Here is a 23,328-nt window from a genome sequence, read left to right on the forward strand (position 1 = left end):
TCTGGTTTAGGAATCAAAGTAATACTGGCTTCATAGAATGAGTCTGGAAGTTTTCCTTCCCTTTCTATTTCTTGGAATAGCTTGAGAAGGGTAGGTATTATATCTGCTTTAAACGTCTGGTAGAACTCCCCTGGGAAGCCATCTGGTCCTGGACTCTTATTTGTTGGGAGATTTTTGATAACCAATTCAATTTCTTCACTGGTTATGGATCTGTTCAAGCTTTCTCTTTCCTCCTGATTGAGTTTTGTAAGCGTGTGGGTGTTTGGAATTTGTCCATTTCTTCCAGGTTGTCCAATTTGTTGGGATATAATTTTTCATAGTATTCCCTGATAATTGTTTGTATCTCTGAGGGATTGGTTGTAATAATTCCATTTTAATTCATGATTTTATCTATTTGGGTCATCTCCCTTTTCTTTTTGAGAAGCCTGGCTAGAGGTTTGTCAATTTTGTTTATTGTTTCAAAAAACCAACTCTTGGTTTCGTTGATCTGCTCTACCGTTTTTTTAGATTTTATATTGTTTATTTCTGCTCTGATCTTTATTATTTCTCTTCTTCTGCTGGGTTTAGGCTGCCTTTGCTGTTCTGCTTCTAGTTCCTTTAGGTGTGCTGTTAGATTTTGTATTTGGGATTTTTCTTGTTTCTTGAGATAGGACTGGATTGGATGTATTTTCCTCTCAGGACTGCCTTCGCTGCATCCCAAAGCATCTGGATTGTTGTATTTTCATTTTCGTTTGTTTCCATGTATTTTTTAATTTCTTCTGTAATTGCCTGGTTGACCCACTCATTCTTTAGTAAGGTGTTCTTTAACCTCCATGCTTTTGGAGGTTTTCCAGACTTTTTCCTGTGGTTGATTTCAAGCTTCATAGCATTGTGGTCTGAAAGTATGGATGGTATAATTTCAATTCTTGTATACTTATGAAGGGCTGTCTTGTGACCCAGTATATGATCTGTCTTGGAGAATGTTCCATGTGCACTTGAGAAGAAAGTATATTCTGTTGCTTTGGGATGCAGAGTTCTAAATGTATCTGTCAAGTCCATCGGATCCAATGTATCATTCAGGGCCCTTGTTTCTTTATTGACCGTGTGTCTAGATGATCTATCCATTTCTGTAAGTGGGGTGTTAAAGTCCCCTGCAATTACCACATTCTTATCAATAAGGTTGCTTATGTTTGTGAATAATTGTTTTATATATTTGGGGGTTCCCGTATTCGGCGCATAGACATTTATAATTGTTAGCTCTTCCTGGTGGATAGACCCTGTAACTATTATATAATGCCCTTATTCATCTCTTGTTACAGCCTTTAATTTCAAAGTCTAGTTTGTCTGATATAAGTATGGCTACTCCAGCTTTCTTTTGGCTTCCAGTAGCATGATAAATAGTTCTCCATCCCCTCACTCTCAATCTAAAGGTGTCCTCAGGTCTAAAATGAGTCTCTTGTAGACAGCAAATAGATGGGTCTTGTTTTTTTATCCATTCTGATACCCTATGTCTTTTGGTTGGCGCATTTAATCCATTTACATTCAGTGTTATTATAGAAAGATACGGGTTTAGAGTCATCGTGATGTGTGTATGTTTTATGCTTGTAGTGATGTCTCTGGTACTTTGTCTCACAGGGTCCCCCTTAGGATCTCTTGTAGGGCTGGTTTAGTGGTGACAAATTCCTTCAGTGTTTGTTCGTTTGGGAAGACCTTTATCTCTCTTTCTATTCTAAATGACAGACTTGCTGGATAAAGGATTCTCGGCTGCATATTTTTTCTGTTTAGCACACTGAAAATCTCGTGCCAATCCTTTCTGGCCTGTCAAGTTTTAAAAGAGAGATCAGTCACGAGTCTTATAGGTCTCCCTTTATATGTGAGGGCACGTTTAATCCTTGCTGCTTTCAGAATTTTCTCTTTATCCTTGTATTTTGCCAGTTTCACTATGATATGTCATGCAGAAGATCGATTCAAGTTACGTCTGAAGGGAGTTCTCTGTGCCTCTTGGATTTCAATGCCTTTTTCCTTCCCCAGTTCAGGGAAGTTCTCAGCTACAATTTCTTCAAGTACCCCTTCAGCACCTTTCCCTCTCTCTTCCTCCTCTGGGATACCAATTATGCGTATATTATTTCTCTTTAGTGTATCACTTAGTTCTCTAATTTTCCCCTCATACTCCTGGATTTTTTTTATCTCTCTTTCTCTCAGCTTTCTCTTTTTCCATAACTTTATCTTCTAGTTCACCTATTCTCTCCTCTGCCTCTTCAATCCGAGCCGTGGTGGTTTCCATTTTGTTTTGCATTTCATTTAAAGCGTTTTTCAGCTCCTCGTGACTGTTCCTTAGTCCCTTGATCTCTGTAGCAAGAGATTCTCTGCTGTCCTGTATATTGTTTTCAAGCCCAGTGATTAATTTTATGACTATTATTCTAAATTCACTTTCTGTTATATTATTTAAATCCTTTTGATCAGCTCATTAGCTATTGCTATTTCCTGGAGATTCTTCTGAGAGGAATTCTTCTGCTTGGTCATTTTGGATAGTCCCTGGTGTGGTGAGGACCTGCAGGACACTTCCCCTGTGCTTTGGTGTATAACTGGAGTTGGTGGGTGGGGCAGCAGTCAGACCTGATGTCTGCCCCCAGCCCACCGCTGGGGCCACAGTCAGACTGGTGTGTGCCTTCTCTTCCCCTCTCCTAGGGGCGGGATTCACTGTGGGGTGGCCTGGCCTGTCTGGCCTACTTGCACACTGCCAGGCTTGTGGTGCTGGGGATCTGGCGTATTAGCTGGGGTGGGTAGGCAAGGTGCACGGGGGCAGGAGGGGCAGGCTTAGCTCGCTTCTCCTTACGTGATCCACTTCAGGAGGGGCCCTGTGGCAGCAGGAGGGAGTCAGACCCGCTGCCAGAGGGGTGGCTCCGCAGAAGCACAGAGTTGGGTGTTTGCACAGAGGGAGCAAGTTCCCTGGCAGGAACTGGTTCCTTTTGGGATTTTGGCTGGGGGATGGGCGAGGGAGATGGCGCTGGTGAGCACCTTTATTCCCCAACAAACTGAGTTCTGTCATCCCGGGGCTCAGCAACTCTCCCTCCCTTTGTCCTTCAGCCTTCCCGCTTTCCAAGCAGAGTTGTTAACTTATGACCTCCCAGATGCTAAGTCCCTCTTGCTGTCAGAACACTCTGTCCAGCCCCTCTGCTTTTGCAAGCCAGACTCGGGGGCTCTGCTTGGCCGGCAGGCCGCCCCTCCACTCCGGCTCCCTCCCGCCAGTCCGTGGAGCGTGCACCGCCTCACCGCCCTTCCTACCCTCTTCCGTGGGCCTCTCGTCTGCGCTTGGCTCCGGAGACTCCGTTCTGCTAATCCTCTGGCGGTTTTCGGGTTATTTAGGCAGGTGTAGGTGGAATCTAAATGATCAGCAGGACGCGCGGTGAGCCCGGCATCCTCCTATGCCGCCATCTTCCGACCTCCTCAAAGTAAGTTGTCTTAAATGCATTATTTATTTGCAAGTAAACAATTAGGTCAATCATAGCTGAGTCTTATCTGTTTCTTTAAGATTTTTATAATATTTACATATAAAACTTTTTTTAAAGCTTTTATTTAAATCCCAGTTACTTAACATACAGTGTGATATTAGTTTCAGGTGTACAGTATAATGATTCAACACTTCCATAAAACACCCATTTCTCATCACAACAAATGCACTCCTTAATTCCCATCATCTATTTCACCCATATTCCCCCACCCCCTTCCCTCTGGTAACCATCAGTTTGTTCTCTCTATAGTTAACAGTCTGTTTCTTGGTATGCCTCTCTCTCCCTCTCTCTTTTTTCCCCTTTGCACATTTGTTTTGTTTCTTTTTTTTTAATTTGAAATTTATTGTCAAATTGGTTGCCATGCAACACCCAGTGCTCATCCCAACAGGTGCCCTCCTCAATACCCATCACCCACCCTCCACTCCCCCCACCCACCATCAACCCCATCAACCCTTAGTTTATTCTAAGTCTTTAAGAGTCTCTTATGTTTTGGCTTCCTCCCTCTCTAACCATTTTTTTTTCTTCTCCTCCCCCATGGTCTTCTGTAAGTTTCTCAGGATCCACATAGGAGTGAAAACATATGGTATATGTCTTTCTCTGTATGGCTTATTTCACTTAGTATAACACCCTCCAGTTCCATCCATGTTGCTACAAAAGGCCAGAGTTCATTCTTATTGCCACGTAGTATTCCATTGTGTATATAAACCACAATTTCTTTATCCATTAATCAGTTGATGGACATTTAGGCTCTTTCCATAATTTGGCTATTGTTGAGAGTGCTGCTATGAACATTGGGGTACAAGTGGCCCTATGCATCAGCACTCCTGTATCCCTTGGGTAAATTCCTAGCAGTGCTACTGCTGGGTCATAGGGTAGATCTATTTTTAATTTTTTGAAGAACCTCCACACTGTTTTCCAGAGTGGCTGCACCAGTTTTCATTCCCACCAACAGTGCAAGAGGGTTCCTATTTCTCCACATCCTCGGCAGCATCTATAGTCTCCTGATTTGTTCATTTTAGCCACTCTGACTGGTGTGAGGTGGTATCTGAGTGTGGTTTTGATTTGTATTTCCTGATGAGGAGCGACATTGAGCATCTTTTCATGTGCCTGTTGGCCATCTGGATGTCTTCTCTAGAGAAGTGTCTATTCATGTCTTCTGCCCATTTCTTCACTAGATTATTTGTTTTTTGGGTGTGGAGTTTGGTGAGTTCTTTATAGATTTGGGATACTAGGCCTTTGTCCGATATGTCATTTGCAAATATCTTTTCCCATTCTGTCAGTTGCCTTTTAGTTTTGTGGATTGTTACCTTTGCAGCGCAGAAGCTTTTTATCTTCATGAGGTCCCAGTAGTTCATTTTTGCTTTTGATTCACTTGCCTTTGGGGATGTGTCAAGTAAGAGATTGCTACGGCTGAGGTCAGAAAGGTCTTTTCCTGCTTTCTCCGCTAGGGTTTTGATGGTTTCCTGTCTCACATTCAGGTCCTTTATCCATTTTGAGTTTATTTTTGTGAATGGTGTGAGAAAGTGTTCTAGTTTCAACCTTCTGCATGTTGCTGTCCAGTTGTCCCAGCACCATTAGTTAAAGAGGCTGTCTTTTTTCCATTGGATGTTTTTTCCTGCTTTGTCAAAGATTAGTTGGCCATACGTTTGTGGGTCTAGTTCTGGGGTTTCTATTCTATTCCATTGGTCTATGTGTCTGTTTTTCTGCCAATACCATGCTGTCTTGATGAGGACAGCTTTGTAGTAGAGGGTAAAGTCTGGGATTGTGATGCCTCCTGCTTTGGTCTTCTTCTTCAAAATTCCTTTGGCTATTCGGGGCCTTTTGTGGTTCCATATGAATTTTAGGATTTCTTATTCTAGCTTCGAGAAGAATGCTGTGCAATTTTGATTGGGATTGCATTGAATGTGCAGATTGCTTTGGGTAATATTGACATTTACCAATATTTGTTCTTCCAACCCATGAGCACAGAATGTTTTTCCATTTCTTTATATCTTCTTCAACTACCTTCATAAGCTTTCTATAGTTTTCAGCATACAGATCTTTTACCTTTTTGGTTAGATTTATTCCTAGGTATTTTATGCTTCTTGGTGCAATTGTGAATGGGATCAGTTTCTTTATTTGTCTTTCTGTTGCTTCATTATTAGTGCAACCGATTTCTGTACATTGATTTTGTAACCTGCGACTTTGCTGAATTCATGTATGAGTTCTAGCAGACTTTTGGTGGAGTCTCTCGGATTTTCCATGTATAATATCATGTCATCTGCATAAAGTGAAAGCTTAACTTCATCTTTGCCAATTTTGATGCCTTTGATTTCCTTTTGTTTGATTGCTGATGCTAGAACTTCCAACACTATGTTCAACAACAGTGGTGAGAGTGGACCTCCCTGTCGTGTTCCTGGTCTCAGGGAGAAAGCTTTCAGTTTTTCCCCATTGAGGTTGATATTAGCTGTGGGCTTCTCATATATGGCTTTTATCATGTTTAATTATGTTCCTTCTATCCCGACTTTCTTGAGGGTTTTTATTAAGAAAGGATGCTGAATTTTGTCAAATGCTTTTTCTGCATCGATTGACAGGATCATATGGTTCTTTTCTTTTATTTTATTAATGTGATGTATCACTTTAATTGATTTGCAAATGTTGAACCAACCCTACATCCCAGGAATGAATCCCACTTGATCATGGTGAATAAATCTTTTTTATGCTGTTGAATTCGATTTGCTAGTATCTTATTGAGAATTTTTGCATCCATATTCATCAGGGATATTGGCCTGTATTTCTCTTTTTTTGTCAGGTCTCCGTCTGGTTTAGTCATCAAAGTAATGCTGGCTTCATAGAATGAGTCTGGAAGTTTTCTTTCCCTTTCAAATTTTTGGAAAAGCTTGAGAAGGGTAGGTATTATCTCTGTTTTAAATGTCTGGTAGAATTCCCCAGGGAAGTCATCTGGTCCTGGACTTTTATTTATGGGGACATTTTTGATAACTGATTCAATTTCTTCACTGGTTATGGGTCTGTTCAAGTTTTCTATTTCTTCCTGTTTGAGTTTTGGTAAATTCCACATATGAGTGACATCACATGGTAATTATCTTTCTTTGACTGACTTATTTTGCTTAGCAAATACTCTCTAGCTCCATTCACATCATGGCAAATGGTAAGATTTCATTCTTTTTTAAGGCTGTGTAATATTCCATTGTGTGGAATATGAGAACATATTTGCCAATTACACATCTGATAAGGGTTAGTATCTAAAATATACTTAAACCTTCTAATCAAAACAATTTGTTATATGTTTTGTAAGCTTAAAGTTATATGTATAAAGCTCTTCTATCTATACATGTATATATGTACATATATTTTATTTCAAATTGCTATAATTCAGTCTTTTCTACTAATTCAAATAAGTGTTAGATTGAATTATTCAACCTAAGTAGAGTTGTAGTATGCACTGTCCTTCACTTAAATGGCTCCTTTTCTTTTCTGAGAATAATTTTTTCTTCAACTTTATTGAGGTAAAATTGCATATGATAAAATACATCCACTTTACGTACACCGTTAGTGTTTTAACAAATGTGATTATTGGTAATGTTTCAGCACCAATGGAATATAATCAGTAAGCAGTTTTTACTATTAAATAAAATTGTGTGTCTATTATTCAGATGTCAGTGAAAGCTAACTATCAATCACATAATAATCATCAAAAATTTTAAGCATCTCTTGTCTCTATAACAGATACAATTGTTCAAATTTTGTATTGCTATTTTCTGGGGTAAGAGTGAATGCAGGATGCTTCCAGAAGAGGAGAAGGGGCACTAATGTATCCCAAGAGTCTCAAGCTATCTGGCACATAGTAGGCTTTCAACAAGTATTTATTGGATGAATAAATGGAATGAGATAGTGATAATAAAAGTGAATGTGAGAAAGTAGTGTGGAAACAAATATAGACACCTTACCAAAGAGATATATTCCAGGTATTTGAGAATAAAATCCAGTGAATAGAGATGAATGATGAAGACTTCCCCTAAAAGTTACCTGCAGAGGCATCTGAATTGGAAAACAGATGTAAAATCATCTCTGTTTGAAGATTAAATGATCTTATATGTAGCAAACTCTAAAGATTCCACATAAAACTGTCATAACTAACAAACAAATTCAGCAAACTAGCAGAATGCAAAAACAACACTCAAAAATAATGTTCCATTTCCATGCACTAACAATGAACAATCCAAAATGAAATTAAGAAGCAATTCCATTTACAATAGCATCAAAAAGAGTAAAATACTGAGGAATAAACTTAATCAAAGAGGTTATAGACTTACAAACTAAAAACTACAAAATGTTGCTAAAAGAAATTTAAAAGACACAAATAAATGGAAAAGCATCTATCTTTATGAATTGGAGGACAATATTGTTAAGATATCAACACTACCCAAAGTGATTTACAGATTTAATACAGTCCCTCTCAAAATCCCAATGAAGTTTTCTGCAGAAAACTTCCATCCTAAATCTCAAATGGAATCTCAAGTTACCCCAAATAGTCAAACCAACCTCGAAAAAGACGAACAAATGGGGATGCCTCCCACTTTCTGATTTCAAAACTTGGTACAGAGCTACCATAATTAAAACAATAGTACCGTCATAAAGACAGACAAATAGACCAGTGGAATAGAATACAGAGCCCCTGCATATATGGTCAAATGATTTACAACAGGAGTGCTAAGACCATTCAATGGGGGGAAGAAAATCTCTTTAACAAATGGTGTTGGGAAAACTGATATCCACATGTAAAATAATGCAAATGAACCTTTACCTTATGCCACATACAAAAACTAAATGAAAATGGATTGAAGACTTATATGTAAGAGCTGAAACTATGAAGCTCTTAAAAGAAAAATCAGAATTGGCAATGATTTTATAGATGTAACACCAAGAAATGGCCAACAAAAGAAACAAATAAGTTAGAATTCATCAAAGTTGAAAACTTCTGTGCATCAAACAACTCTATTAACAGAGTTAAAAGGCAATCCACGGAATGAGAGAAAATATTTTCAGATCATATATCTAAAAAGGGATTGATACCCAGAGTATATAAAGAACTCCTATAACTCAGCAATAAAAACCCAAACAACCCTATTAAATGTAGGCAAATAACTTGAATAAACATTTCTTCCAAGAAGATATACAAAATGCCCAATAAACACATGAAAAGATGCTAAATATCACTAATCATTAGGAAAATGAGCACCGGTGTTGTATGTAAGTGATGAATCACAGGAATCTATTCCTGAAACCAAGAGCACAATGTATATACTGTATGTTAGCTAACTTGACAATAAATTATATTAAAAAAAAAGAAAAATGAAAATCAAAGCCACAATGTGATACCACTTCATACCCATTGGGGTGGCCATTATCAACAAAAAAGAAAAACAAACAAACAAACAAAAATACAGAAAATTACAAGTGTTGGTGAGAATGTGGAGAAGTTAGAATTCTTGCATATTGCTGGTGGGAATGTAAATGGTGCAGCCACTATGGAAAACAGTATGGCAATGTCTCAAAATATTAAACATTGAATTACCATACTATCCTAAAATTCCACTTTTGAGTATCTATCCAAAAGAAATCAAAGCAAACACTTGAATAGATATTTGTTCACCTATATTTATAGCACCATTCTTCACAACAGCTTAAAGGTGAAAACAACACAAGTGTCTGTAGACAGATGAAGGGATAATCAAAATGCCATATACAGTGAAATACACAATGGAATCTTATTCAGCCTTAAAAGGGAAGGAAATTCTGACATGTGCTGTAACATGGATAAACCTTAAAGACGTTACTCTAAGTGAAAGTAGCCAGTCATAAAAGGCCAAATATAGATTCCACCTATGAGGTACCTGGCGTAGTCATATTCACGGAAACTGAAAATAGAATGGTAGATGCCAGGGACTAAGAGCAGGGAAGAATGGGGAGTTAGTGTTTAATGGTTTATGAAGTTTCAGTTGAGGAACATGAAAAAGTTCTGGAGATAGATGGTGGGGATATTTGTGGAGCAATGTGAATATACATAATGCTATACAACTGTACACTTAAAAGTGGTTAAAATCTAAATTTTACCACAGTAAAAAATAAATGTTTAAAAGTTACCTACAGACAAACAATGACATAGGAATCAGATCCAAGCATTGCTACCTATTCGGCTATGTTATCTTAGGCAACTGGCTTGTGCAAGATACTTTATTTCTCTGAATTGATTTCTTTGTGAAATTAGAACCATATTAACATTTTCCTCATAGGCCGTTTTGGGGATTAGATGAGATAATACAAGTTAAGTGTCTAGCACAATGTTTGTGACAAAATGCTTAATAATTTGTTATTGTTCTTCTCATCATTGCTCTAGATGATGTAATCAGAGGCTGGAGGATATCTTGCCATACAAACACTTTCCTAAGATAACCTCAAGGAAAATGGAGCATATTCTTCAATGCTAGGAACATTAAACAGACTGTAGTCATTATATTCCGAAGACTCTATGTTGTCTTCTGCCAATAGCCTGAGGAAAACATTGGCAGATTTTGTTGACTAACTGGATATTGGAAGTACTGAAAAGAAGCTGTCTGCATTCATTATTGAAGAAAATGCTCAATTAGGGATTAGTGAAAAATAATGAATTAGTGAAATATTTTCTTTTATATATCCATGAGCTCTTTGAATTTAGGTTAAGAATCCTCAAAGTGAAGAAAAGGAGCAATGATGGCTAAATATAAGAGATAAGGGAGATAAAATAAAAATAACTTCAAGTTTTATTCCTGATTAATTGGCAGCTTTAGTTAGTTCTCTGTAGACAGAGATAGGTTCTTCAAAAGGACTATTAAACTTGGTGCAGTGGTGTGAATATTTGTGCCCCTGAAAATTCAAGTTAAAATCCAAATCCCCAAAATAATGGTATTAAGAGGTGGGGCCTTTGGGAGGTGATTAGGTCATGAGGGTTGTTCCCTCATAAATGGAATTAGTGCCCTTATGAAAGAGACACTGGAGATATCCGTTTCCCCTTCTGCCATGTGAGAACACAGCAAGAAGTTGGTAGTCTGGAACCCAATAGAGGGCCTTCACCAGAACCTGACCATGCCGGCTCTCTAATCTTGGACTGCCCTCCTCCAGAACTGTGAGAAATACATTTCTGTTGTTTATGAGCTTCCAAGTCAGTGACATTTTGTTATAGCAGCCTGAAAAGACTAAGACACTTGGGTATTAAGAGGTGACATATGTGAACTTCCCATGGGACAGAGGTGTGAAACTAGAGTGCAGGAAAGACTTTGACTTAAGATAAACACCAAAAAGTAATTTCCAATATTTAAGACCTGAAGCACCTGAATAATCAACATTTGTTTGAAGAAGAAAGAGTAGGGCTCTTCAGTATATAATAGTTGCAAAAGAGAAAATAGATTTTTCCATTGATAGTTGGGAAAGTTATTTCCCCTTCAGGAGGAGATTGAACAAGATGACCTCTTGGTTTCCTGCCATCTTTTAATTTTATATTATGAGATTTAGAAAAAATTGAGAATGAAGCATGTCTATATCCATGTTAAGAAGAAAGATCAGAGGTACTTGGCTGGCTCAGTTGGTAAAGCATGTTACTCTTCATGTCGGGGTTGTGGGTTTGAGCCCCATGTAGGGTGTAGAAATTGTATAAAAATAAAATCTTAAAAAAAGGAGAAAGATCATACAATAAAGCAAATGTGTAGGACGTGGTCACAGGAGTGGGAAGAGATCCAAAATAGTTTAGGGTTTAAGAAGTGAAGGAAGAAGAGAGTTTGAAGAAGGATAAGGTCAGCTATAAGTAGAAGAGAGATACTTTGTGATCTTCTATAAAACATATTTATCAGAGTTGTAAGGGACAGAAGACAGGTTTTAAGCAATGAAAAGGTGATAATCTGGTGAAGAGAATGAGGCAAGAAATGTAGATTATTACTTGAAAAGATTGTTGTTTGTAATGCTAAAAGAGATCTGGCTTTTGATCATCTCTCCATAGTTTTTGTTTCTTGTTACTCTTATCTTGCCTCTTAAAATCTGTTGTGCTGCTTGTATTTTACCATGTGTGCCCAGTTTGTTCACACTTGCCATGCTACTTTTGTCTCCTTTCACAATAAGGAGCTTTCCATAGCTAACACAGTGACTGGAACATGTGAATACTTTATAGATATTTGTGGAATGGATATAGTGATGAATGTGTGATGGTAGAGTAAGGTGAATTTGTTTTTTTTTTATTTTTTTAACGTTTATTTATTTTTGAGACAGAGCATGAATGGGGGAGGGTCAGAGAGAGAGGGAGACACAGAATCTGAAACAGGCTCCAGGCTCTGAGCTGTCAGCACAGAGCCCGACGCGGGGCTCAAACTCACGGACCGTGAGATCATGACCTGAGCCGAAGTCGGGTGCCCAACCGACTGAGCCACCCAGGTGCCCCGAGTAAGGTGAATTTGTACTGTTCTTCAGATGTGCTGATGAATGGATCACTGTTGGCCAATGGGGAGGTCTCACATGTTGCCTGGTTCTGAATTTGGTCCTATCCTGGTCAATGTTTATATCCATGATTTCAATTAACAAATGGAATATAAGTTACCTAATCTACAGGTAACAAAAGCTGTAGTGCTAGATGCTAAATGATAAATGCAAAATTCACAAAGCTCTCAAGACCCTCAGACTAGGTGATGAGAGGAGATAGTTTTATATGCACAATATTTGCATATAACTTCAGAAGCTAGAGTGATGGACTAAAAATTAAAGTCCAAAAAATAGTAATAAAAAGCAATTTCACAAGGAAATATATAAAAGCATGTATTTAGATGAAAAAAATCAACATATTGTATTTTGGTTGAGAAAAGCAGTCTTTGTACAAATATACTAATAAATATGTAGTGTCCAGACCGATGGGGCTTGGGCATCAGTCCACTCTCCTCTGACTGGGTTGTTGGACCTCTGTTGCAGTGGAGTGCTCAGTCATAGACATCATACTCTAGGAGGGACATGTGGCAAGGGTAGTGAGGATGGTGAAGGAAACCTGGTTATACCACTTGTTAAGGGTTGAATTGTGTCTCCCCGCCTTAAAAATGACATATTGAAGTCCTCACCACCACCACCCCCCCATACATCAGAATATGAACTTGTTTGGTAATAGGGTCTTTACAGAGGTAATCAAGTTAAAATGAAGTCATTAGGTTGGACCTTAATCCAATGTGACTGGCATCCTTATAGAAAAAGGAAATTTGAACACAGGCACACGTAGAAGGAAGATCATGTGAAGAAACATAGGGAGAATGTATTGTGAAGATGGAGGCAGAAACTGGAATTATACTTCCAAAGCCAACAGACTTCTGGGGCTTTATAGAAGCTGTAGGATGAAAGAGAGCATCCTTTATCTACAGGATGCTAATGCCTTTATTTCAATTTCAGAATTTTGAGGCAATAATTTTCTGCATTTTTTAAATAAGGCACCCAGTTTGTGGTACTTTTATTATGGCAGTCCTAGGAAACAAACAAGTGAAGAATAGTTGGGGATCTGAGGAAGAGTAGCTTAGTGGATAGAGGGGTTGTAAAGGCTGCCATTCAGTGGTTTTAGTCAATGATACTTAGTAGCAGTTCTGGGCCAGGAAAAGAAGATTACAACTTCAGAAAATAAAGAAAAAAGTAAAATTTTTATTTTCCTGCACTGAAAGTTAGTTTTGGCTTAAGGGTGTGAGAAGAGTAGAATTTAAGAACTGATTGCCAGTTAGCACTGAGAATTATTGATTTGTTTAGTTTATTTTTTAATCTTCACCTTTTTTTCCTGTATACACGTTTCTTTATTGTATATCCTGTGTTTGTGCCACTGACATATTCATATTGGTATATATATGCACCATAATAAATTTCTAAAATATTTATTACTTTCCCCCAGAGTTACATGTATTTATTTGTTTTCTACTTCTATATAAAAATTAAAAAAGTACAGTCACACAGTTCTGGTTTTAGAGGACAAGGCTCAAACAAAGGATGCTCTGTACGTAGCTGTAAACCGGTGGCAGCATTAAGCATATTCAGTAGTTCCACACATTTGAGTAGCTACAATTTGAGTCTGTTTAGCTCTGACTGATGCATTACATTTTTTTTTCTAGGTGAATAAGGAATCCAGGGAAAAACAGGCAGGCAGCCAGTCAGCAAGCCAGTGACATCCATGAAATATTTGTTCATCTTGGCAGTCATTCTGGCACTGTGCTTCTCTTCTGGGAATAGTTGTCTGATTGACAGATATTCTTTTGATGTAATGAATGAATGAAATGCCATTGGTAGCCACTAAGCCATTCGTTTTTGACTAATATACCCAACCAACCACCAATTACTGTGAGAATACATAGGGCCTATGGACCTGAAGGTAGAGTAGGTAGAGATAAAGTTAATACCTGTAGTTTTCCTAAAGAATACAAATACTGCCCGGGCTCCTGAGTGGCTCAGTCGGTTGAGCCCCGGACTTCAGCTCAGGTCATGATCTCGTGGCTTGTGAGTTAGAGCCCCGAGTGGGGCTCTGTGCTGACAGCTCAGAGCCTGGAGCCTGCTTTGAATTCTGTCTCCTTTTCTCTCTGTCCCTCCCCCTCTCACTCTGTGTCCCTCAAAAATAAATGTTAAAAAAATTAAAAAGAAAAGAATACAAACACTGCAGAATTTGAACACACAAATAACTGTTAGCCCGTTTAAAATAGTTATCCTCGAAGGCTAATCTGGATACTCCATATTTTTTAAAATGCATACATTTTTGGAGATTGTCAAGGTGTGGAAAGCAAACCATTCCTATGCAAAGCCATTCCAGTATAGAAACTAGTGTGAAAGGCTTAAGAGATGCAAATTACCAATTGTTTTGCCTCAGTGCCTTTTTAGGCCTACCTGGAAAACAAACTAAAAGACTTTTTACAGAAATAGTCTCAAGACGCCCCTCGGTTGCACAGAAAGGTTGGGCCTCAACCATCAGTATGTTGCGACAGAGCACGCTGTACAACTTCTTCCCAACTCTCCAACATTGAATAATGCCAACAAGGTCCCAGTCAGGACTTGGAAGTTAAGGCTGCGGTGCTGCCCTGCCACCCGGCGTCCCCTTCCCCCAGCGGGGATTCAGCCTCAATGGAGCTGGGGCCGGGGCAGGCTCGAAGTCGCCGCCCCCTGAGGCCAGGAAATTCTGCCGAGGTAGGAAGTGCGGGCTGTCCACCCCAGGCAGCAGGAAGGTGGAAGGCAGGGTCACCGCAGAAGGGTACCCGGAGGCCAGGAAAGGGACGCTCTCCAGTATGGTAGGGGGGGGGGGGTGCGCGGCCAAACCCTGGGCTTGGAGGAGGTGGCTTGAAAGGGCAGGGGCTGAATTTGTGCTATTGGGGTGGGGGGGTGTAGATTGCAATCAGCGTATAAGGGGAGGGGAGACCGGCAGAGTTTGGAGGAAGAGGAGGAGATGCTGGAGGAAGAGGCGGTCTGATTGGCCTGGTGGGGAGTTGGGCGAGGAGTTGCAAGCTGCTTTGGGAAGGGAAAAGAGAGAAAGGTAAATTGGATGTGCTGGGGTCGGGCTGGAAAAAAGGAAAGAAAAAGCCTCTACAGCGGTTTACAGGCATTGCAGGGTCTGGTGAAGATGGTGCATTGGAATGTAGGAAGAAAATATCGCAATGTATATTTAATTGTAATCTTAGTAAAAATTTATATTTTTGTGGAGCTTTATGATGTACTTAATAATTAGCCACCAATGCATAAATATAATTTATGAATGAATAAAATGTATATATTGGGGTATAAGTTCATTTGTAAAATGTGGAAAATAGTAGTACCTAATTCATAAGATTGTGTCAAGATGAAATGACTTAATACATGCCACACACTTAAAAGAGTGCCTGGAAGACAGTAAGTACTATATAAAGATTAGCCATTATTATAGTAGTCAGTTGTAGGTAGTTTGGTGAGCTCCACTCCCAGGAATAAAAGAGGAGAATGGCACTCAATAAACATTAGCTATTATCATTGAAACAATTTCTAAACAGTTTATTTATATTCCAAATTCCACTGAAATGATGGCAGAAATATAAAATAAGAATGAATCAGTAACAACACTGGAAAACAGGTAGGTAGCATTAATAAACCAGAAGCTCTGAGAAATGTCTACATATTATGAAGTAGATGGGACCAAGCTGACAGTGAAACAGGGACAAGAAACTGCAATATAATACATGTTGAAACAGACACTGATGAAAAATGAGTTTTCACAGGATAATCTGGACTAACCCCAAAATTAGAGACAGAAATGATTAGGCAGGAAGGCATCGATAATTTATGGGAATGATCAAGGGGATAATTAGTTTTAAAAGTGTTGAGAGTGTTATGAGGGGGTCCTTGCTGACAGAATATGCCACAACAGATACAGAAGCTCCGTTCACTACTAGTGAAAGAGTTAATATCACAACTTCTAGGAAAACTCATTCCAGCTACTCAATGTGGTCAAATAAGACTCTCATTTGTGAAAATGAGCTGAAAACCAAGATTCATCACACTTTTGCAAGAAAACAACAGAAATAAAAAGGGTCACACATTGATCAGAGAAAACAATCCCTAAGAAAACCAACTTACTAAATAAAACAAATGAGAATCTTTAGAACCAGTTTAATATATCCTTAAGGTCAAGAGGGTACTGAGTTTTAAAATGGGCTTAAATGATAATGAAACAAGCAGGAAACTCTAAATAATTATGGGAAATTAAAAACATGATAGTTGATATTTTAAAAAATCAGGAGGAGGGCTGAAATAGCAGAATTGGCATACCTAACTACTAAATTTATGATCTAGAATACTAAACCAAAGCATTCTCCTGGAATATACTGAAAAAATATTAAAATTATTATCTTTTTAAAAACAAAACTTCAGAAACATTGAAAGTATATAATCTATCTTAAACAAAGAAAGAGACAGAGAGAGAGAGAAGAAGGAGGGGGAGGGGAAGGAAATGGAGATGAAGGAAAGGAAAAGAATCTATTTTCTTGAAAGACTTTTTTCTCTTGGCTTCTGGAAAATACTGTTTCTTGCATTTCCACTTACTTTATTGGATATTCCTCTGTCTCACCCTCTTCCTAACCTTTGGATATTGGATATTTCAAGACTCACACCTCAATCTTGTCTATCTGAACTCATTATTTAGATGATTTAATAAAATTGCAAGGATTTATACACCATATATATGTGGATGATTTCTAAATTTTTATCTCCATCTATATTTCTTTCTTGGATTCACATATTTTATTGCCCACACAATATGTGCACTTGAAGTAATAATGGGCATAGAATATTTCATGTGGCCAAGCTAAATGTTTGCTACCCCCTTCCAAATATGCTCCTTTTGGAGTATTCCTGAACTCAGTAAATGACTGAGTTCATTTATTCAGTTGATCAGGTCCCAAGCCTAGAAGTTGTTATTGATTTCATTTTTTCTTACCTCCCCCAAACCATACTTTCTGCAAATCAAGTGGATTCTACCTTCAAAATTTATCCTGTGTGCAAAAGAACTGTGTGCTTTCCCTGCCATCCAGACGTTTCTTCAAGAAACCCTGGTTTCTTGCAGTGGTGAAATATAATTTAAGCACTAAGAGCTTGTTTACCACATATACTCATTGCTATGGGAGTTTCATTGCTTTTAGGCTTTTTCAGCAAACACAGCTAAGAAGTACCCCATTCCGTATTTGTATTTCCTTTATTCCACAGTGAGAACCCTGCCTCCCAATAATATCAATATTTTCTCTATCCTAGAATATACACAGTTTCAGAATACTAAAACAATATGAGTTCTGAAAGCAAACATAATGAGTAAAGTTCAATATTTCTTTATATTTTTTGTGTGTTTTGACACCATCCCTGCCAGAGTACAGCCAGTGTACTATTTTAAATGTTACTCAAATTAAGATTTTTTTCTTTATGTGCTTGTGTTATTTATTTGATATAATTTATAATCTTACTAATTTTTAAATTGTACTCTTATTTATTCATCTTTTTGATTTAATTTTATTGTTTAAATTTTGAAAACAGTTATATGGTGCAAAAATCAAAACTGTAAAAAGATATACTCAGAAAAGTTTCCCTTCCATCCCTGCATCCTCCACCCTAATCCTATAGGTTATCATTTCATTGGTTTCTGATTCATCCTTTCTGTGTTTCTTTTTGACAAAAAAATCTTGAGACAGAAAGCAAGAATGTACTAAAACACTAATGGGGTCATGTCAAAAGGACACAGAAATGGTTTGAAGTGGCTGCACTGAATACATTTGACATAATTTGGGCATCAAAAAGAGTCATGATGACAACAAATTGAATTTAAAAATAATGAATCCATAACAAAAGTCATGAGATTGGGGAGGAAAGACAGAGGGGAAATTTCTTTGCTGAAGGATGGCAACTAATAAATGTAGAAGGAATAACAGCATTAGAAGATCACCTTTATGTACCCCTTGTGTAAAGATTAATTTGTGAAAAGATCAATACTGGATGATAAAACTATTTAGTGAAATGTTGTTAGTAAATGGTATATTTACATGGTCCAAAAATATTACCCCATAGTGTACTTATTATAAGGGTGAAAATATCCACTTTACAATGGAGAGAATTAGCGGTAACTGCTTCAACGAAGGGTCCATGTTTAGATTCTCCAGTTGTGAAATGTCCTGATATTTATGTGCCCCCGATGTTACGCAGTGGGAAGTACAAAACATCACCTATATGGTGTTTTGCTGGAAATTTTTTACCTGAACATAATTTCATGTTAGAGGAATCCAGAATGTAAGATATTATGTAGAACAATTGGCCTGGACTCTTGAAAGTATTCAATGCCACGAGAAACAGAGGAAGTAGAGGGGGCTTTATTTGGATTGGGGGAGACAAAGGTACATTAGAATCAAATGCCATGTGTGAAACTTGCACAGATCCTGGATTCAAAAATATCAATAAAAACAAAGACCTAGAGGCGCCTGGGTGCCTCAGTTGGTTAAGCATTTGACTTCAGCCCAGGTCATGATCTCACAGTTTGTGAGTTTGAGCCCTGCGTGGGGCTTTGTGCTGACAGCTCAAAGCCTAGAGCCTGCTTCTGATTCTGTGTCTCCCTCTCTCTCTGCACCGCCCCCCTCCCACTGCTCACGCTTTGTCTCTCTCTGTCTCTCAAAAATAAATAAATGTAAAAAAACAAAGACCTATAAAGTACATATTTTGGCAGTTGGGATAATTTGGGTAAGAACTCTATGTTGAATAATGATTTTGAAGTAATGTTGACTTTCTTAGGTAAGGTAAGGTAATTTTGCTGTAGTTATATAGGGGATGGTCTTTGTTGTTGGGAGACGTCTGGTGAAATAGTGTTTAGTGGTGAAGTGTCACGATGTCCGCAGCCTATTTTTGGATGGTTTAACAAAAGAGAGAGAGAGAGAGAGAGAGAGAGAGAGAGAGAGAGAGTGTGGGGGGGGGGGAAGAAAGAAAAATGTATGTCAAAACGTTATAACAGCTGGGTCTAAGTGAATGGTATATGGGTATTCATTGTACAGTTCTCTCAGTTATTTTGGAGGGTTGATCATTTCTAAGTAAATAAATAAAACAATGTATCCAGAATCCAACAATTCTCACTGTCTTCACTTCTAGCGTTTAGTCCAGGCCACTATCATTCAGAATGTCGATTATTGCAATAGCATCCTAACTGGTGCCTCTGCCTCTACCCAAAGCTCTTCACACACCAGTCAGAGTGGTCCAGTTAAAGTGTAAGTCACATAATATCAGCTCTCTGCTCAAAGCTCTCCAGTGGTTTTCTAGGGATAAAAGTCAAAGTCATTAAAATGCACCTTCTGATACTTTTAAATTTATTTTTATTTTTTATGATGTTCCTTGAGAGATGAAAATTAAGATGACTTCAAATATCACTTTGGCTTGCTGGTATGTGTGTGTGTTTATATACTGATGATGCAGAGATGATCTATGTAAATCCCCAACTTTTTAATAACATTCACATTAATTTCAGCACAATTTTGGGGAAGATAGGTGAAGATGCGGGAGCAACCCCATAAATCTCCAGAATGACAAGATACATCCACATTATTTCTGACTTCCACATGGCCAACCAACTGGTTAGACCATAAAATGGTTAGACCATGTAGACCATATAATCCTCAGTGAGGATTTTAGCTTATAGAAACAGATTATAAAAGCAGAGATAAGCTAATTAGCAACATACTTATCCTCCCCTTAGTCCTTGCTTCAATCATAAAAGCTCATTTCCACGTTCAATCTTTTCAAGCAATCATGAGCAGAAGTGGGAATGGAATGAGATGTAGTAAACCATCATTTAAGGGATGGAGGCTTGTAGAAGTGATTCCCATTCTTTCCTCACCAAGGCCCAGTTTACTTTAGGCACATTCCACCAATTTGCTCTTTATTTAACTTCAGAGCTATTACATAGCTATTATATAAACTTTGCTCTTAGTTAAAATCCACTTGTGCAACCAGTGTAGGCCACAGAGAATTTTCTAGCTAGTAAATATTGTTCATCATTTTTTTTCCCATTAAGAAACATAAGTTTTAGAATCAGGCATTCTTGATTACAGATCTGTTACTCATTTGCTGTGTGGCCCTGTATAGTCTTTGTCTATAAAGAAGGTTCAATAAATTACCTTCTTTATGGCTGGTGTTTAAAAGCTTGAGCTCTGAAGCTAGATTTGCACAATTAGTATCCTAGCCTTACACTTCACCACTTACCAGCTATGCGGTCTTGCAACTTGCAAGTTGCTTACCCTCTCTGAATGAGTTTTCCTCAACTGTTAAATGAAATATTAAGATTCACTTCATAGGGTTATGAGGATTAAATATTAATAAACAATTAAAAATGTAAGCATTTTTCTTGAAAACTCACTATGTTCTAGATTCCGTGCTGAGTGCTTTACATGTATTAACAAATATAAAAGCATGTGCAAAGGCCCTGATTGGTGTTTGAGAAAATAAAAAAGGCTGCATGTGTAGTAAGTAAAGAAGTAAGTAAAGAAGAAAGTATCCCAAGATTAGGTATTTGAGGTAGGCAAGAGCCAGAGCATGCTCCTTGTAGGCTATATAAAGGATTTGGGATTTTATTTTAAGCATCATGTAAAACCTTTGAATGGTGTTAAGCCAGAAGTATACTATATTTTAAGAAGTAGTATATCCAATCATGTTAAAGGCAACTAAGAAATGTCAGTGAGATAAAGACAAAAGAAAGTACATTGCATTTGTCCAAGAGGGAGTCAATATGTGATCTTGACAAGAGTTTATTTGTAGCTCTGTATGCTGAAACTCTATATAATCTCTAATTGTAATTCCTATAGTACCTAAGAAAAATAATTTGTTCATATTCATTTTGATGTTGCACTCACCTGAAGGGAAATATATTAAAAGACTTCTGTAAACCTCTTACAGTTTTCTAATTCCAAGATGTTCATGCTTTTTTCTGTTTGCAATTTTTAAAATGGAAGTGAAGTCTTGCTCATAGACAGCATTACTATTGTTGTTAATAAAGCAACTATTATTTCCATTTACCAACCTACATGGCTTGTTTATTTGATGAAAGTTTGGTCAAATCTTTCCCTGAGCATTTTTATTTCAGAACTAATGGACAGGGCCAAACCATATAACATAAAATTCATCACTGCATAATACCCATTCAAATGGTAATAATAATTCTCAGGTATCTATTCCCCCCTTTTTTTTGTAATTTATTCATGCCTTTTATTTTATTTTCTTGCTACAGTTCACTATTTGGCAATTTCACTGTTCATTAGCATATCTATCAGATAGTGAACAAGAAAAGCAAGGAAAATAAGTTGAAACAAATCAGATCTGAAAAAGCAGCTGTAGGAAGAGATTGGAAATTAATTTTTGAATGGGCATTTTGGATTATCTCAGTCTTAGCTTATGCTTATGTATCAAAAAATAATCAACTTTATTATTGACAAAACTAAATCTGGTGTTCTTGATCTCATATTTGGTAGACTGCTCTTTCAATAGTACAAATAACAGAACATTTCCTAAATATTTATTTCACTGCCAATAAATTCAGCAATATTTATTAAACTTTAAAAATTTCTGTAGATGTAGAATGCCTACTGCAGAACTAGAAGAAACAACAGATGTTTTTGATATGGTCACTGCCCTCAGGGAGTTTATGAGCTAACTACAGAGTCTGACTTATACACCAGGTGATATGAAAAGACAGTAAACTATCATTTAACACCAATGATAAAGCAAAATGTGTACTAACAAATAAAATAAAAAGATATGAAAGACATTTAACATTCTATATCTAATTTCTGAAGTTAACTATTATTGTACTTACATTCTAATAGTGAGTCCATTAGTAACAGAATAAAGTGATTAGAGATGGTTTCTTTGTCAAGCATGGAGTCAACTGAGATTTTGCTGAGTGGATCAGATTATGTTTTTACTATAAAAAATGTCATTGGTTTGGCAGGCTTAGATATGTTTAGGTTTTTGGTGGAATTAACTGCTCTGACCTAATTTTTTTTAACCAAGAAAGAAATCATTGTCCTTTGAATTTTTCTTGGGTATAAAACTTACCATTTGGCTTGAGACATCAGTATGTTGATGAAATATGGTTTACAATAGTATTTTCCTAAATTATTTGATTAATAGGACACATTTGGACACAATTCTGAATAATTAATACATTTAAGAAATACTTATTTTATGCCTATTATATGAAGCAGATTCTTTGTATTATATATTCTTCCCATTTCCTTTACTTTTAATGAAAATAGACTAATCTTCCAAAAGTAATGAGACAAACACCACTCACTCTCTGTGAGAAGATCAGAAAATGCCCAATATTTATAAAATATTATAGCAAAATTATTACATATCAAGTGAAAATCATATATTGTCATGAGGTAAGAAATATCTGAACTTTGACATGCAGAAAAAAATTTCATTTTATTTTTTAAATTAAGACTTTTGGTAATTATGTTCCCTAAACTGTGAGTGTCTATATGATGATAATGAGAGCTGGGTGATGGATTCTATCCAGCTGTTGGTTTATCAAGAGAATCATCTGAATTCTTAAAAAACAAAAAACAAAAAACAATTTTTTTGCTTTTTAACCTTCCTCAGAAAGTGTGAACAGCTTGGTTGAAATCTTTCCCCACCCACCTCCTCCTGGAAAAACAAGTCACATTTTATGGCAATGCCAATATCATCATTTGCATTAAAAAATAAAAGTGAAATAAAATAACAAACAAATATTAGCAACACAGTAACAGATCTATTGAAATTTACACTATGCAATTTCCTTTAACATTCTATTAAAATTACTGTTTGGTTTAGTTAAAATGATCTGGTTCACATCACCCAATTTAAAAAAGCCTTAAATATGTCTTGTATTACTTCTAAGTCTGTCTACACAAAGTTTAAACAACCCAGAGCAAAATGAAAAGTTCAATCAACCCACTGTTTAGGCTATATGACACCAAATTACCAGTTTGAATTTTCCCTATTGAATTGGCCTGATGTTTTAACATTGTACATACACAGCCTAAGAACGTATTCAACCAGTTACTCTCAGATGATTGTATCAGAGGGTGGGAATTCACATGCCTAGCCACACCCATGCAGGCAGTAATACACCCTTTGCATAAGGTGAAGCACACTGTATAATTTTCTGATAGTATGTCAGTAGCCATATTTTGTCTAGCACAGAAATTATGAGGACATACTGCAGTCACATAAAACAGAATCTTGTTTTACCTAAGTTCTGATGAATTAAGGTGATTTATTGTGC

This window comes from Prionailurus bengalensis, chromosome X (assembly GCF_016509475.1).
Source record: "Prionailurus bengalensis isolate Pbe53 chromosome X, Fcat_Pben_1.1_paternal_pri, whole genome shotgun sequence".
Lineage (NCBI taxonomy): Eukaryota > Metazoa > Chordata > Mammalia > Carnivora > Felidae > Prionailurus > Prionailurus bengalensis.